Here is a 14,877-nt window from a genome sequence, read left to right on the forward strand (position 1 = left end):
ATTCTTTCCAGTCATTCCAAATTATGTCAGTAATGAATAATCCAAATTTACAAGTAAATCAATACATCGCACCCCCCCACCTCTAAGCTGATAGTGACAGGTTACAGTTGCACAGGAACACATCAGTATCAATATAAAATCCTTTCTGGCATAAATGCAACCCTAGAGAAGAAGAAAAGAACAGCAAATAGTACAGGTATGGGATCCCTTATCCGGAAACCCTTTATCCAGAAAGTTCCGAATACCCCTAAGCTTCACTGATGATAATTAATAGAGTTAGAGCCATGTGACACATTCACCAAAGAGGGCAACCAAAGTAAGTGTAGTTACAGGAAGAAGTCTTTAGGTCCTGAAAAAGTACCCAGTATCAGACTAGGGTGCCAGTGGCCCAACTAAAATCCTTAAAAAAATGTCCTCCTCGCATAGTTTGTTCTCCAGTCTCTTTTTACTCCATGATCTAGCCTCTTCATTTCTACTCTATGTTCTTATACTGAACTGGGAAAATGACAAAGGTTGGGTGAGCAGTAGGGTTCATTGACGCTTGGGCTCACTGGGAGTTTTCCTGGTGCCCTTGTAGGCCAGACCAACACTTAGGGGCCCATTTACTTACTCACGAACGGGCCGAATGCGTCCGATTGCGTTTTTTTCGTAATGATCGGTATTTTGCGATTTTTTCGGAAAATTATCGCGACTTTTTCGTTACCAATATGATTTTTGCGGAAAAACGCGAGTTTTTCGTAGCCATTCCGAAAGTTGCGATTTTTTCGTAGCGTTAAAACTTAAAAGGCGCGATGTTTTGCGCAAGTTTTAACACTACGAAAAAATCGCAACTTTTTGCGCAAGTTTTAACGCTACGAAAAAATCGCAACTTTCGGAATGGCTACGAAAAAGTCGCGTTTTTTCGCGCAAATCGTATTGGTAACGAAAAAGTCGCGATAATTTCCAAAAAGTCGTAAAGGCGCCGAAAAAATCGCAAAAAATACGAAAAAGTCGCAAAATGTTTGTTTTCCAATCGAAATTTTTCCAATTCGGTCGGAATTCGTGTCTTAGTAAATCAGCCCCTTAAAGTACCCTAGAAAGCAAGTCGCACTCGGTGACTGTTCTGTTATTGCTGCAAAACAGCACTGATACAGTATGTGTTTTGTACTTTCTCCATAGGGAGGCAACACATTACATAATTTACCTCTAAAATAATTACAGTTTACAGGTGCAAATATTTATTTTATGCTTAAATTTTCCTTTTTAACTGCCACTTGCGCAGAATAAAGGACCTACTTCGATATCCCGGCCTGTTTACAGCTCTTGTGGGCTGTAGCTTCCCACATACCGCATCTGAAAGAGAATTTAATGTATACTAATCATTTCATAGCCTTGTCTCTGATCTATGCAGACAGCTCCAAGGTACTGTAATCCTTCCGGTGCTGCTGGAGAAACACGCCAGTGAATAAGAAAAAGAGAGGGATGTAGGGAAATAAACAAAACAAAGCTCGTAGCACTTCAAGTGTTGATTGAACTGTGGGGGGCAGCATCTGGCTTCAATCTTTCTTCCCAACCAGCCGCTCATATCTTCTTGTGTTCTACGAGTAAATCACCGTGGGTTACATTTCCAGAATTGTCTTTCAGCATATGGTATGATCTTCCCCCAAGAAACCATTGTGATGAAATAACATATATAGTACAGCATTTATTTTTGGGTGTAAGAGTTAAATATCAAGGCATCTGATACTCGTGTTATGTTGAACTGCTATCAAGGATAAAATAGATATTTATGGTGAGAATAACACATTTACAGTGGTGTGACACCTGTGCTAATGAGAGAGAATAAGATTTAATCATGCATTTGACTCAGTATAACACTATTTTATCCACTATAATGAATGCTGTTCCTCTGCAACCTGCTGCATAATTACGGCCATATTGCACAATTACTGTCTGCTCCATCTGTATGTTCTTACTGATCCCACACCTCCCAAATCATCCAGGCCACTCTTTGTTATAATCAGTCACGCCCCCAGCAATTTTGCTAGAAGTTACTGAGCCCTACGAAACTTGTTTAGAGGGGTTGTTCACCTTTACAGAATATACTGGGACATAAACTTTGATATTCTGAGTGGTCTTCATTTTATTTTATAGTTTTTGACTTATTAAGTTTTTTTTCCAGAAGCTCTGCAGTCTGGCTTTTCAGCAGCTACCGTGTTTCCCCGAAAATAAGACACTGTCTTATATTTTTTTAAGCTCCAAAATATGCACTAGGTCTTATTTTCAGGGGATGTCTTATTTTTCCATGAAGAAGAATACAGTACACATTTATTCCATTGTTTGGGGGAGATTTATCGCCCAGCCCTAGGTGGGTGTCTTATTTTCGGAGGGGGGCCTTATTTTCCGAGGGGGTGAAAAATCAGGGGGGTGCCTTACTTTCGAAGGATGTCCTATTTTTGGGGAAACAGGGTATCTGGTCGCTATGGTTAAATTTAATCAATTTTGAATTGGAAAGGGCCTGAATAGGTAAATAATAAAAAAGAACAATAGGGATGCACCAAACCCAGTTTTTGGGTTTGGCCGAACCCCCAAATCCACCCAGATGGATTCAGCCGAATAATGAACCAAATCCTAATTAGTATATGCTAATTAGGATGCTATTTAGGATCCAGAAGGGTAAAAAAAAAATTCTAATCTATGCTAATTTTAGGATTCGGTTTAGTCAGGACAAATCCTGGCCGAATACCGAACCGAATCCTGGATTCAGTGCATCCCTAATGAACAATAACAATACAATTGTAGCCTCATGGAGCAATAGTTTTTGGCTGTTGGGGTCCTTGACTCCTATTTGAAAGCAAGCAAATAAATCAAAACAAAAAAGAAATATGTTCAGTTGAAAAGTTGCTAAGAACAGGAATTCTATAACATACTTAAAGTTAACTTAAAGTTGAACTTTACCTTTAAGACCACTTGCAAGATGACCTGTTTCACAAAAATAATAAAATTGCACATCTGTCAGGCCTTAATGGACCTGTAACACTGCTGGGACCGCAGAAGCTATTGAGTGCAATGAATAGGGGAGCACAGCCGTATACATGGGAATCCATTAGCAGCAGCTCAGCCAGGCTGCCACCAAAGTCTTCCAGCTACTGGCATCAGCTTTGGCCATGAGCTTTGAATCCATTTCCCATGACCACACAGATTTTAAAAACTGTGCTCAAACGACCTTTAATTTGCAAAGGGCCAAAATAATTTTCTCCCCATGACATGTAGAGTGCACTGCTCCACCTTGCACGGTAGCAATACCTGTGTGCTACGCCACAATGCACTCAAGCAGTGGGATCTGAACATAACATTTCTACTGTACAGCTCTGCCTACATAAGTAGCGCTTTATAAATATATACATACATACATTTCCTTGCACTGTATTTCTCACCACTGGCCGTACCACAACCTACATTAACCCAGTATACTCTCTAAAAAGAACCTATTAACTATGTCACTGATGGATGCTTGTAGTTTTTGCTTAAAGATATTGGAAGTCACTACTTTAGGACACAATAATTCTCAATTTATTTGAAAAAAAAAAATCCTTCTGCTCAATAATGTACTGAATGCTTCCTACAGCTCCTAAATCCTTAGGTCCTTGTTTAAATGTCTTCTGGTTGTGATCACAAGCAAATGCCAATAGCCTATGGACACAGCAAACCCACTGGTTGATAGGTGCATAGGCGTAAATGTCATCCAATTGGAGTCCTGACTGGTGTCATTTTCAAAAGCAGATTAAAAAGCAAAAATACATTAAAAAGTGATTAAAAAGTCTATAGCTCATGGAAGATTTTGGAACATTTACATTGCACCTCCTTTCTAAATGCTGCCAAAGCCCAAAGCTTGCAATGTAAATGCCAACTGTTACTAGCCAACCAGTTTCCTAAAATACAGATACTCTGAGAGACTCAAATGAACACAGTTGTAGAACTATTCAGCTCCTCCCCAGTTGTATTAATCCTAAGTGAATACCATGTTCAGTTCTGCCATATCTGTTGCCACTATTTGGTGATAAATGGAATAATCATGTCTACAAACAGCCCATTACTAGACAATAAATGCAGTGTGTTGCTTGGGTATAAATGATACCCGGGTACCGTTCGGTACTGTCCAGTTACACACCAGGACTGACAATAAAACTTTCGGTCGCACAGGGAGACTCAGCAGCGCAAAGAGAGGTGAGAGCGCATCTGGGCGCAGACACTTTGCCCAATCGCACAGGCAGCACAGCGCAGGCTCTGAGCGGCGCACATTTGCGCATTTATCCAAGCGCAGGCTCTGAGCGGCGCACATTTGCGCATTTATCCAAGCGTAGGCTCTGAGCGGCGCACATTTGCGCATTTATCCAAGCGCAGGCTCTGAGCGGCGCACATTTGCGCATATACCCAAGCGCAGGCTCTGAGCGGCGCACATTTGCGCATTTACCCAAGCGAAAAGCTGAGGGAAGGCAGATCGCTGGCATTATCAGTAGGGGAAGCAGGCGGGATAAGCTGCCCATTTTCTCCCACTGACAGGACTTGAAGTGATAAAGCTTCTGGATGGTTTCCCCATCCCCAGCCTCCTCCCTCCTCACACAGCAGCCACCGTGCCATCAGCAGCAGCGGCAGTACCGGGAGGAAGAGCCGCCGAGCCCCGGAGCCGCGCTACTTACTCACAGCAGCTGCCGTGACCGCACCGACTCCGGGATCCCAGACAGGGGGGAGAGCTAGGGGGGACTGTGTGCGAGCAGAAAGGGAATCGGCACCGCACCTGCCCCATTCTCCCGCTGCAAGGTGGCAGCCGTCTGAGCAGAGCTCCGCTGGGAATTTCCAAGCTCTCCTTCCCACACTGTCGCTGTACTTATTGCCCCTTACTTGCCCCCCCCCCCCCTGGCCGCAAGTCAGCCTGGCTCCTAGTCACGTGTCAGTGCCCGAAGCGGAGACGGACAGAGAGAAGCCGCTCATTCCTTCTCCCACCGCCATACTGTCTTTTACTCCTAAAATTCTCATTTTTATTCCAACATTTTACTCCCGCTCGGTGAGTACCTTTTCCCTGACATTCTTGTCTTTTTTTTTTTTAATTTGGGGTATTTTTTTGTCTTTTTTTTTCAATACATATTTTTTTTATTTTTGTAACTACTGTTTTTAACTTCTTTGCTGATTGTTATAATGGGAGCAGTAGTTCTTAGTCCAAGTTTTTCTAGCAGGTTGGGTGGTGATGTGAAGGGTCCTGGGTGCTGCTGGGAAAGGGACCAGCAAGCTCCCCTGATAAGCAACTGGTTTCATTGGGCACTGTGCAGTGAATGTGTTACTCTTTTCTTTTCTTCTTCTTTTTTTCTTTCTTTCTTTTTTAATCTGCAGTATGTTTGTAACTCTTGATTCCATCATTGTTTTTTCCTTTTTATATCAATGGGATGTATGATAAGATTTGGCAAGAAGCTGGCATTTCTTGATGGTGCAAGACCAATTCCCTTTCTTTTTCCCCCCTGACTGCTTTTTACACATACCCCTTTAAAAAAAAAAAAAAAAAGGCAACTTCACTTTTTTGCTGCACTTTTTTTTCTTTCTTTCTTTTTTTTTTTTAATCGTTAAGTTGTTGTCGACTTTGGCGTATTTTATTTTCTGCTGCCCCTGAAATAATTTCATGCTAATAAAGAAAAAAAAAAGGCAATTTATGAATGAATGGACGTTAATCTGTTGGTACAGCTGTGTGCGTTTCCAATTGATGGCAGTGGAAAGTGTATTTTTTTTTTCTCTCTCTTTTCTGGAAAATGAAGTGCGATTTGGTTTCCTTGTCAACAGAAGATGAAGTGGTGAACATCTGATCCACAGGCAGTGCAGGTACTATATCTCTTGAAGGCGTTTCCACTGTTAGCAATCACAACAGCAGGAACTGTACTGTTCAATGCCTGCATAGCTCTTTCTAGCTACCTGCAGTAATAGCCCTGGGGTATTTGTGCCAGTACTCTCAGAGTATTCCCTCTCTGTAAGTTTGCTTGGCTTCTGTTTGCATCCCCACCACCCTTGCCTTCTACCTGTGCAAAATAAGGCCATATACGCCATATGCTGGACTAGTAAAAGTAGTGTATGAGGCTACCTGGGAGGCTTTTTTGTGGTCCAACATGGCTCCTTATTGCAAATCAGATATCAAATGAGAAAAGCATCGGTATCTGCAGTTCTGCATGTGCTTCATCAAACGTTGGAGCCTTTCTTTGTTGGGGGGAGGCACAGAGAATGACTTTCGGATGTGGATATACTGCATCCTTTTGTTTGCCGGGCTAATGTCATTGAACTTGCTGCAGCTGTAGTTCCACTGTCAGGGCAACAAGACATTGGTGGCTTTGAGAACGAAAAAAAAAAAGCTTTTGCTGACGGGTCCCTATGACAGCTTCATTCACACCTGATTTGTCACACTAACCCACTCGTATTTTAGCCTTAAACAGTCTGGCATGTGTCTGCTGGGAGCGCAAACACTGTTTGTTTACCTTCATGTTTGTAGTTTTGACACAGCACATCTGCTTATATAGATGTCCCAGCAATCCCAGCTGTTCTGGTTTAACCATTGCTTCTATATCCAACCATTATGTTATCCCAGGTTAACTCTTTCATGGGTTGCTTCTTTATTTTACCTTACTATGTGCCCTGGCATTTCTCAAGCAACAAGTTTCCTTTGGCTTGAAACCTTCTATTCAGCAGTTACAGCCCACAACAAGGAACATAATGGGTTCTGCATGTAACTATTCAGTAATACTGTTTCCCCTGAGGCAAGTTGGGGCAGCAGGAGTGTGGCCGGCAGATAGAGTCCATTTAAGAAACTGAATTATAGCAACAAATGTTGCGGCACATGATGAACCTTTTTTGTAGGAGAAATTGATTTTTTGTCAGTGGCACAATTGTAGTCACAGATATTCTTAGTTTTATTTTATAAATACAGAGTGATATTTTAAAATAAGTAGAGCATTATAGGTCAAAGTTATACAGGTGTGGGATCCGTTATCTGGAAACCCGTTAGCTGGAAAGTTCAGAATTGCAGGCAGTCTCCCATAGACTCCATTTTCAGTAATTCATATTTGTTAAAAATTATTCCCTTTTTCTCTGTAATAATAAAGCAGTACCTTGTACTTGATCTCAACTAAGATATAATGAATCCTTATTGGAGGCAAAACAAGCCTATTGGGTTTATTTAATATTTAAATTATTTTTTTTAGTAGTCTTAAGGTACAAAAAACTAAATTTCTGAAAGATCATTTTTCCAGAAACCTCCTGGTCCAGAGCATTCTAGATAACATGTCCCATGCCTGTACAGGTTATTAACATTTGCTTGTTGCAAGATTAGGGATGCCATTTTGCATATTTTAGTTATTCTTTATTATATATATATATATATATATATATATATATATATATATATATATATATATATATTATATATTATATATAGTGAAAGTATTATGGCTTCTTAATGACCTGTGTGATTAACCTTGATGAATAAAAAAAAACTACTGTTTGTTTTCAAGGTGTTCCATATGATTATGACTATTCATTGATTATTCATTGGACCCACAATCTATGTAAGTGCATTAGAATAATGCAAATTATTATAAAACAACTCCGGACAAGTCATTAATAACCACTGTATGGAATAACATGCCACCAGAAAATACATAAATTAATAAAATGGTATAAATAATATAGAATGCAGAAAGTTAAGTAGGGTAAGGATAGTTGTATGGGAAGCCCCCCACATGAATCTGTTGAGTGACTTTCAGCATTGCAGGGGTTGGCTGTGCTCTGTCTATGGAGGATGTTCTACTGAGTTTTATATAGTAAATAGTGGAGCTAGAATTTTAAACTGGACAGGCTTGTGTAAGCATATAGTCCTTTTGCACATTCCTTTATTAATTGTATTTGTAAGTGATGCTTTTTTTCTATTGTTCCTTATTAGCCCTGTATTTAATCGGTTTTCATTGCTTTTTATTATACTGCTCATAATTTTGAATTATTTGAATGGTGCTAAGGAATTTCACAAGACATTTTCTGGCTTTGACATTTTCTCTAAATGAGTTCCTTTCGTTTGGTATCACTAATTAACTGAGCACAGGCAATTCCATTGACAGTGACATGTAATTACTGATATGATAGATAAAATGGTATAGTGTATATCCGTGTCAGAAGCATATCCTGCTGCATATAGATTGCTTTTACCTGGGAAGCTACAATATTTCTCATGCTGTACTTTATCAGACATTTATATTTTATGAAGGGAATGGGAAGGTTGATTCAGTCATTGCCAACACTCAGGCATTTTAAAATGTAATGTTGCTACAAATATGTGCCATTTGTTTCTTTACCCCAGATGTTCTTATTGAAACCTAAGTTGATCTGCACCTCAGTGATTGTGGCTATTCCATCTGTGCTGAAACTGGGAGCTGAGATGATCTTTCTTAGCCACAAACTGCTGCATTTGTTTAAAATTGAAATTTGAAGTTAAAAGCATTAAAAAGTTCAATCATTCTCACCCTGAGCCAAATTCTATTGAGCTTACACAGTTCTCAGACAAGCAACTGTACCCAAATATAGTGGCATTTATTGTAGCTCCCATGAAAATGATTAGGGTACCTGTAGTTTATGTTTTTCATTACGTCGCACAAAAGTGTGCCCCTCGGTGATCATTTAAAGAGCACTGGCACTTGGGATATAATAACTCTTTGCACCTTTTGTTGGCCCTCCCTCATTTGTGTGTCTGTATGATTCCTATGTGTCACCTTTGAACTAACTTTTAGCATGATGTAGAGAGTCCTGAGAAAATTTGCATTTGGTCTTCATTTTCTGTTATTTGCGTTTTTTTTTAAATATTTAGCTTTTTGTTCAGCTTTTTTGGAATTTCAGCAGCTATCTGGCTGCTAGGGTCCAATTTAACCTAGCAACCAGGCAGTGGTTTGAAAAAGAGACAGGGACATGATTAGAGGAGGGCCTAAATAGAAACAAAAGCAATAAAAAGTAACAATAAGAATAATTTTGTAGCCTCACAGTGGAATCGTTTTTTTGGCTGCTGGGGTCAGTGACCTCCATTTGAAAACTACAAAGAGTCAGAAGTAGAAGGCAAATAGTTAAAAAACTATAAAGAATGAAGACCAATTGAACTTTGAAAGGTAAAACAATTGAAACTGAAAGTTGCTAAGAATTGGCCATTCTATAACATCCAATAGTTAACCTTAAGGTGCTTCAACATCATGGGGGTCATTTACTTAGACCCAGGCACAATTGCAAGGACATTAAGAGGTGCAAAATTGTGCAACTTAGAGATCATTTTAAGAGCACTTGCGTCTGGGGTTCCTGCTTGCACATTGTGCTGGCACTCCTTTATTTGTGTGAATGATGCCTATATGAATATATAATGAATTGTAAGCTTCAGCAAATAGTTTTTATGTATTCATAATCTTTCCAGGGAAAGTTAAACATGAAGCCAAAAAGTCTGGAAACCTCTAGATTAAGCTGTTTAGACTAAACCCTTTAAGATAAAGATAGCCCTGATCAATTAAAAAAAATTATACATATATATATATAGAGAGAGAGAAAAATGAAGGAATTCAAACCCCCACTAAATACATTGTGAGAAATGTTTGCGCCAAGTGACATGGCTGTGACGTCACCCACCCCCGCCCACAAAGTGTAGATTATAAAAACATATAACTGTCAAAATCCCACTGTTCAGACAAGATCAAAAAGTACCGTGAGCACAGAAACGAATACAAATTGTAACAAACAAGTGGCTGGTCAAATATAGCAAACTGTGTAACAACCATTGTAACAAAAATTGTAACCAAAGATTGTGGCAACGAAAATGTATCAAGAGCAAGGGACTGTAGCTGCACAGGACTAGGCACAAATACAAAGGAGACTTCCAGGAAAGTGCGCGTTTGCCATGTCCTAATGGTGTAGGGCAGTGGTCTCCAACCTTTTTTGCACCATGGACCAGTTTCAAGCAATTTTTCTGAGGACCAGGGGTGGTGGTATAATACAGCTCATCATAATACAAAATCAGTGGGAGACCTGACTTTGTTTCCCTGCAACTTGATGTGCCCAGCCCCCTTGCTCTTCTTACTCCCACCTAAGTGCTGACATCCCCTGATGCTTAGTATGGAGCTTTAAGTACTTTGATCCTTTTTGCAATCAGTAGAAAGCTTCCTGGGCTTTGCATAGCTGTTGTCATGGGGTTGGGATCACAGGATTGGGACCAGAGGTGGCCCAGTTCAGCACAGTCCATGGCCCGGCACCGGTCCCCGGCCAGGTGGTTGGGGACCCCTGGTGTAGGGGAGCAGAAGATTATACTATATTCTACTGCGCTGTCCTTTTATGGACTGCATGGGTTACCCAGTACTAAGTGCATGTGGAGTTATGTCCCCTATAGGAAAATTGCATCCCCTTATACGCTGTGGCCCGTGTTTGGACCGTAAAGATTGGCTACTCTAAAAAAATTTTTTTCAAAAGAGGGGAGCAGTAAGTGGATTACCTCAGGAGAGCTGGATTCCCAGAGTAGATGCAGGGAAGCAGTGTGCCCTGCCCAGATCAGAAGGAACTGGTACCAATGTGGAGAACTGAATCCCCTCGTCCTTTTGTGGACCATATGGGCACAATACTATGTGCATATGGGGTTATGTCCCCTGGTACTCTATAGGAGAATTGCGTCCCCTTATACACAGTGGCCCGTATTTGGACCATGCAGACTGGGTACTCTATGTTTTTTTAAAGGGGGGCAGTAAACGGATTCCATCAGTAGAGCTGGGTCCCCAGAGTAGATACAGGAAAGCCGTGTCCCCTACCCATATCAAAGGAAACTAGTACCCATGTTGAGAGCTGCGTCCCCTAGGTCAATGTGGAGAACTGTGTCCCCTTAGAGTAATAAAGGGTTAGTATACCCTGGGTTAGTCAATAATTGAGGAGAATGGCATCCCCGGGCAATTTGGAAGTGATCAGGTTAGTGGTATCCCCTAAAGCCTAAGGAAAGGATGGCCTCCACCATGCACGAAAGCATATATATATATACACGCAATATTTTGTAATAAATCTCCCTGTAAAATATATGAACATTTTGCATTTAGAGCATAGCCATGATGTTTAAAGAAATAAATTTGTCTATCAAGCTTTAACTTTTATCCCAGTAAATCTTACTTAAGTGTAATTGATCCAAAGGAAGGCAAAAAATCCATCTGGAGCCGTTTGCTACAGAAAAATAGAAAAAAAAATCTTCTTGACGTGTATTGTCTTATGTGCTTAAATTACATCCAAACATTTCTTGAGAATTATCTAATGTATCTACTGGTAGAGATGTTTACGGAAGAGATATTTCCAATAAAGAATCTTTTAACCTTACGGCCCTTGGTCCAGTAGAAAGAAGTAGGGGAAACAGCACATGGAGGGATGATCTTCTATTAAAATTGCTAAAGAATTTTGCTGCTTGTTTCTGATCCACAGACTTTGAATACACAAAGCAGGTTCATGGTTGGTCATGCTGTTCCTTACCTCTGGGCTCTGTTGGAGGTGTTTATGATGTTAGCAGTTGCCAGAGTTACCATACATTGGTAATAGAAAGGGTCATATTTGTGGTTTGTTTTCTGCAATAAATATAGTATGTAGCACTGCTGTCATACTGTTTGCATTAGGTGGGCCAGTTACAACTTGTTCAAGGGGCAGTGTAATATCCTGTCTGGATTTAAACCAGGTCTCTTTTTTAATTGGTTAGTCTTTCTTTGCTTCGTGGCTTTAGAAGTTTTGGGTTTTTTTGACACTTTTATCTGTAAAATTAGGGGGGGGGGTCTACTTTTTTTGTTCATGTTTTTTTAAAGGCTGTTTTAATAAATCACTTGGCATTCATTGTTTTAGAGAAAATTAGTTTTTTGAGGTTCCAAATATTTCTAAAACCACAAAAATGAGAATGTTTATAAATAGGCCTCCCCATTTAGAAAAAGCTGAGGTTTTATCTAGAACATGCATAACCCATGTTCCAGTAACAGATAAGTGTCTAGATCCAAGAACATCAGGAAAGTTGTTGAGTACTACAGTGTTCCATGAACTAGGCATGTTCGCTTTGCACATTAAATACAGCAGCAATTGGATTCTTTTGAAAGAAAGTCTGTTGGGCCGTCTCGTTTTCCCATTGCCTTATTGTATAAAACTCCTTTCTTAATGTTCAGTCTTGTTCATTCCCATGATAGTCTTCATGTCACACATCTTCACATCCCTCTTGTATTGAAGTAATATGAAGACAGAAGGAGTTACGGTTCTGAGAAAGAATGATTACCTTTAGTTGTCTTATGTACAAGATTTTTATTATACCTGTGGTGTCTGCAGTCCTGAAAGAAAATAGTCTACAAGCACAGTTTTATTTTAAAAAAGTTTGAAAGTCCCCTGTGGTGCAAAATAACGTGTTTTTATTGGGAATAGAGAGACTCACAAGTAATGAACCTGAGTAAGCAAGCAGAGCTTTTAAAACAAATTGAATGTATAAAGTCATATAGAGACATGTTTCATGTATCTGCCCATAATAAATACCTTATTCACTCTGTTTCATCTTCTACAAATCTGTTTTGATACTCTCAAATCTAGGAAATGGGTTTTTTTCTGTATTCTTTTTTTTTATTATTCTGTAGTGAGGAAAAAATCCCATACAAAGGGGAAAAAACTATTGATTACCCAAAACATGTGTAAGTTTACTCATTGACATTGACTCTGACATTGTATCTCATAACCCTGACCCTCAACGGGTAATATATATGCTAATAAACCTTCCACATGAGTGCAGCACTCCCAGTACAATTCTGCATTTTATCAAAAATAAAAGTATGCTACAATCTGTAATCTGTCTTAAAGCAACACTGCTCAATAAATGCAAGAAGATCCTGCTTTGTGATTTTGTGTTAAAGACCAATACTCCCTGCCATGTGGCCAGGTTCTGCATAATCTGACAGCCCCCATAGATTAACCTGTAACCCGGATGCATAGATTGTATGACACTGGCATCCTGGTATATCAGTGCCATTGATTATGGGATCTGTGACTGCCTCCTCCCATCAGCGGATAAACAGTGCTGCAGTACAGACTGCATGTGCGCCAATTGCAGAGATAGGGGTACTCATCACTTAACTCTACTGCTGGATTTATCTGAAGCATCTAGCAGTGGGCTGGGGGAATCTTTTTTTGGGGGGGAGAGATTTTTTTCATATTTTCACATAGGCCCTAAAGCTGCCTCCGTTGGCACAGCTCCTCAGCTGCCTGTTTTACAGTACTGGATATATGGCACATAGAGGGTTATGCTTGTTTCCTCTAGCCATGAATACAAAACAGCAGTAAATCCTCCCTTCTGAGGAGTGTATAATCAGTAAGGACCAACATTTTAAGGTAATCTTACCATGATAGGTAACTCTGAGACAAGTGACTTAAAGCTGGTAGGAATAATTCTTAATGGAGAATCCTGTCCATCAATTGTATCCTTTGGCTTGCATACTTGGGAAAGGTAGCTAGGTACAACTGGGATAGCTTTAGGGAAAATTAATGTCCTCTTTAAGAATTTTTAGGTTTAAGTAGGTCTTTGGCCCTATTTTTACTTTTATTATTATTATATTTATTATTTTTGTTCATTGTTCCAGAATTTAAGTTACTTAGGAAGAAAAATTATTTGAGTTATTGGACTTTTAACAGTTGCCCGCTGATGAAAAAGGACCAGGAATACATGAAATAATTAAACACTTGACTTACAAATTTGCAACAAAAATACAAAATCAGAGATCTAACTGATGAAACTTATCACTAATACAATCTGTAATAACACAACATGTGGTTTTCTGGCCTCTTTCAAACGAGGATTTATTAGGAGATGTATGCCCACAATCTTTAATATGTGAAGTGTTTTTAGTTGTTTTAATGCACTGACAAGAATACCCTATATTTGCACTATTTTGGGTAGATCACTCATCTCATCTCATTGGATCACTCATTGACAGAACTACCTTGTGGCCACTCAAAACCATCCTCTTGTTTTTATTAGTTAAAACTATGACAGAAGTTTTCAAATAATAGACAACAAAAGTCCAAAACCTTGTAAGATTTCCCTCTGTTGTTCCAAGTTATTACTTCTTAGGAATGCAAAATTGGGTCCATGTTTTTACCTTAAACACCAAGGCAGCTTTATATTTCAATGATGTTCGTATCTAAATAACCACTGTGGCTTCCTCTGATTACACAATTTAACTCAAATATTCAGTTAAATAAGGTTTAATGATAAGATAAGATTCCTTATAGAATATCTTTATGTTTTTACTGCATATATAGGGAAATAAAGTTAACCAAAACCATACTTTTACAAAGGGCAAATTGTACCTTTCCCAATAAATATGACTTTAATAAATATGACTGGTTTAATTTATGAGAACGCTTAATAATGTTTAAAAAAATGAGGGTTTTTCAGGACTGCCTGGTTAGAATTATGTATTTCCTTCTCCACATTTCTCCACCACAAATATTTTGTCTTTGTCTATTTCTTGTTACTACTGACTAGAGTAGAAAGCTTGATCTTAGAGCTTGAGCTTGTAATTTAATTTATTTTTTACACTTTTTATTAAATATGTTCCACACGCCTCTAAAGGAAAAGGAAAGGTAAACACTAAGGGGCTGATTTACTAACCCACGAATCCGACCCGAATTGGAAAAGTTCCGACTTGAAAACGAATATTTTGCGACTTTTTCGTATGTTTTGCGATTTTTTCGGATTCTGTACGAATTTTTCGTTACCAATACGATTTTTGCGTAAAAACGCGAGTTTTTCGTATCCATTACGAAAGTTGCGTAAAAAGTTGCGCATTTTGCGTAGCGTTA

At 39.3% G+C, this 14,877-nt stretch overlaps 1 protein-coding gene across 4 annotated transcripts in view; it reads left to right on the forward strand.

Moving 5' to 3' along the window:
* Positions 1-4,485: 4,485 nt before the first annotated feature.
* The window catches only part of ralyl (RALY RNA binding protein like), a 329,501-nt gene continuing 319,109 nt past the window's right edge, over positions 4,486-14,877 (forward strand). Inside the window, exon 1 of one of the 4 annotated variants that reach the window (XM_031903434.1) lies at positions 4,486-5,044. The gene's annotated coding sequence lies outside the window, so the exon portion shown is untranslated. 4 annotated transcript variants of the gene reach the window in all.

This window comes from Xenopus tropicalis, chromosome 6 (assembly GCF_000004195.4).
Source record: "Xenopus tropicalis strain Nigerian chromosome 6, UCB_Xtro_10.0, whole genome shotgun sequence".
Classification (NCBI taxonomy): Eukaryota; Metazoa; Chordata; class Amphibia; order Anura; family Pipidae; genus Xenopus; species Xenopus tropicalis.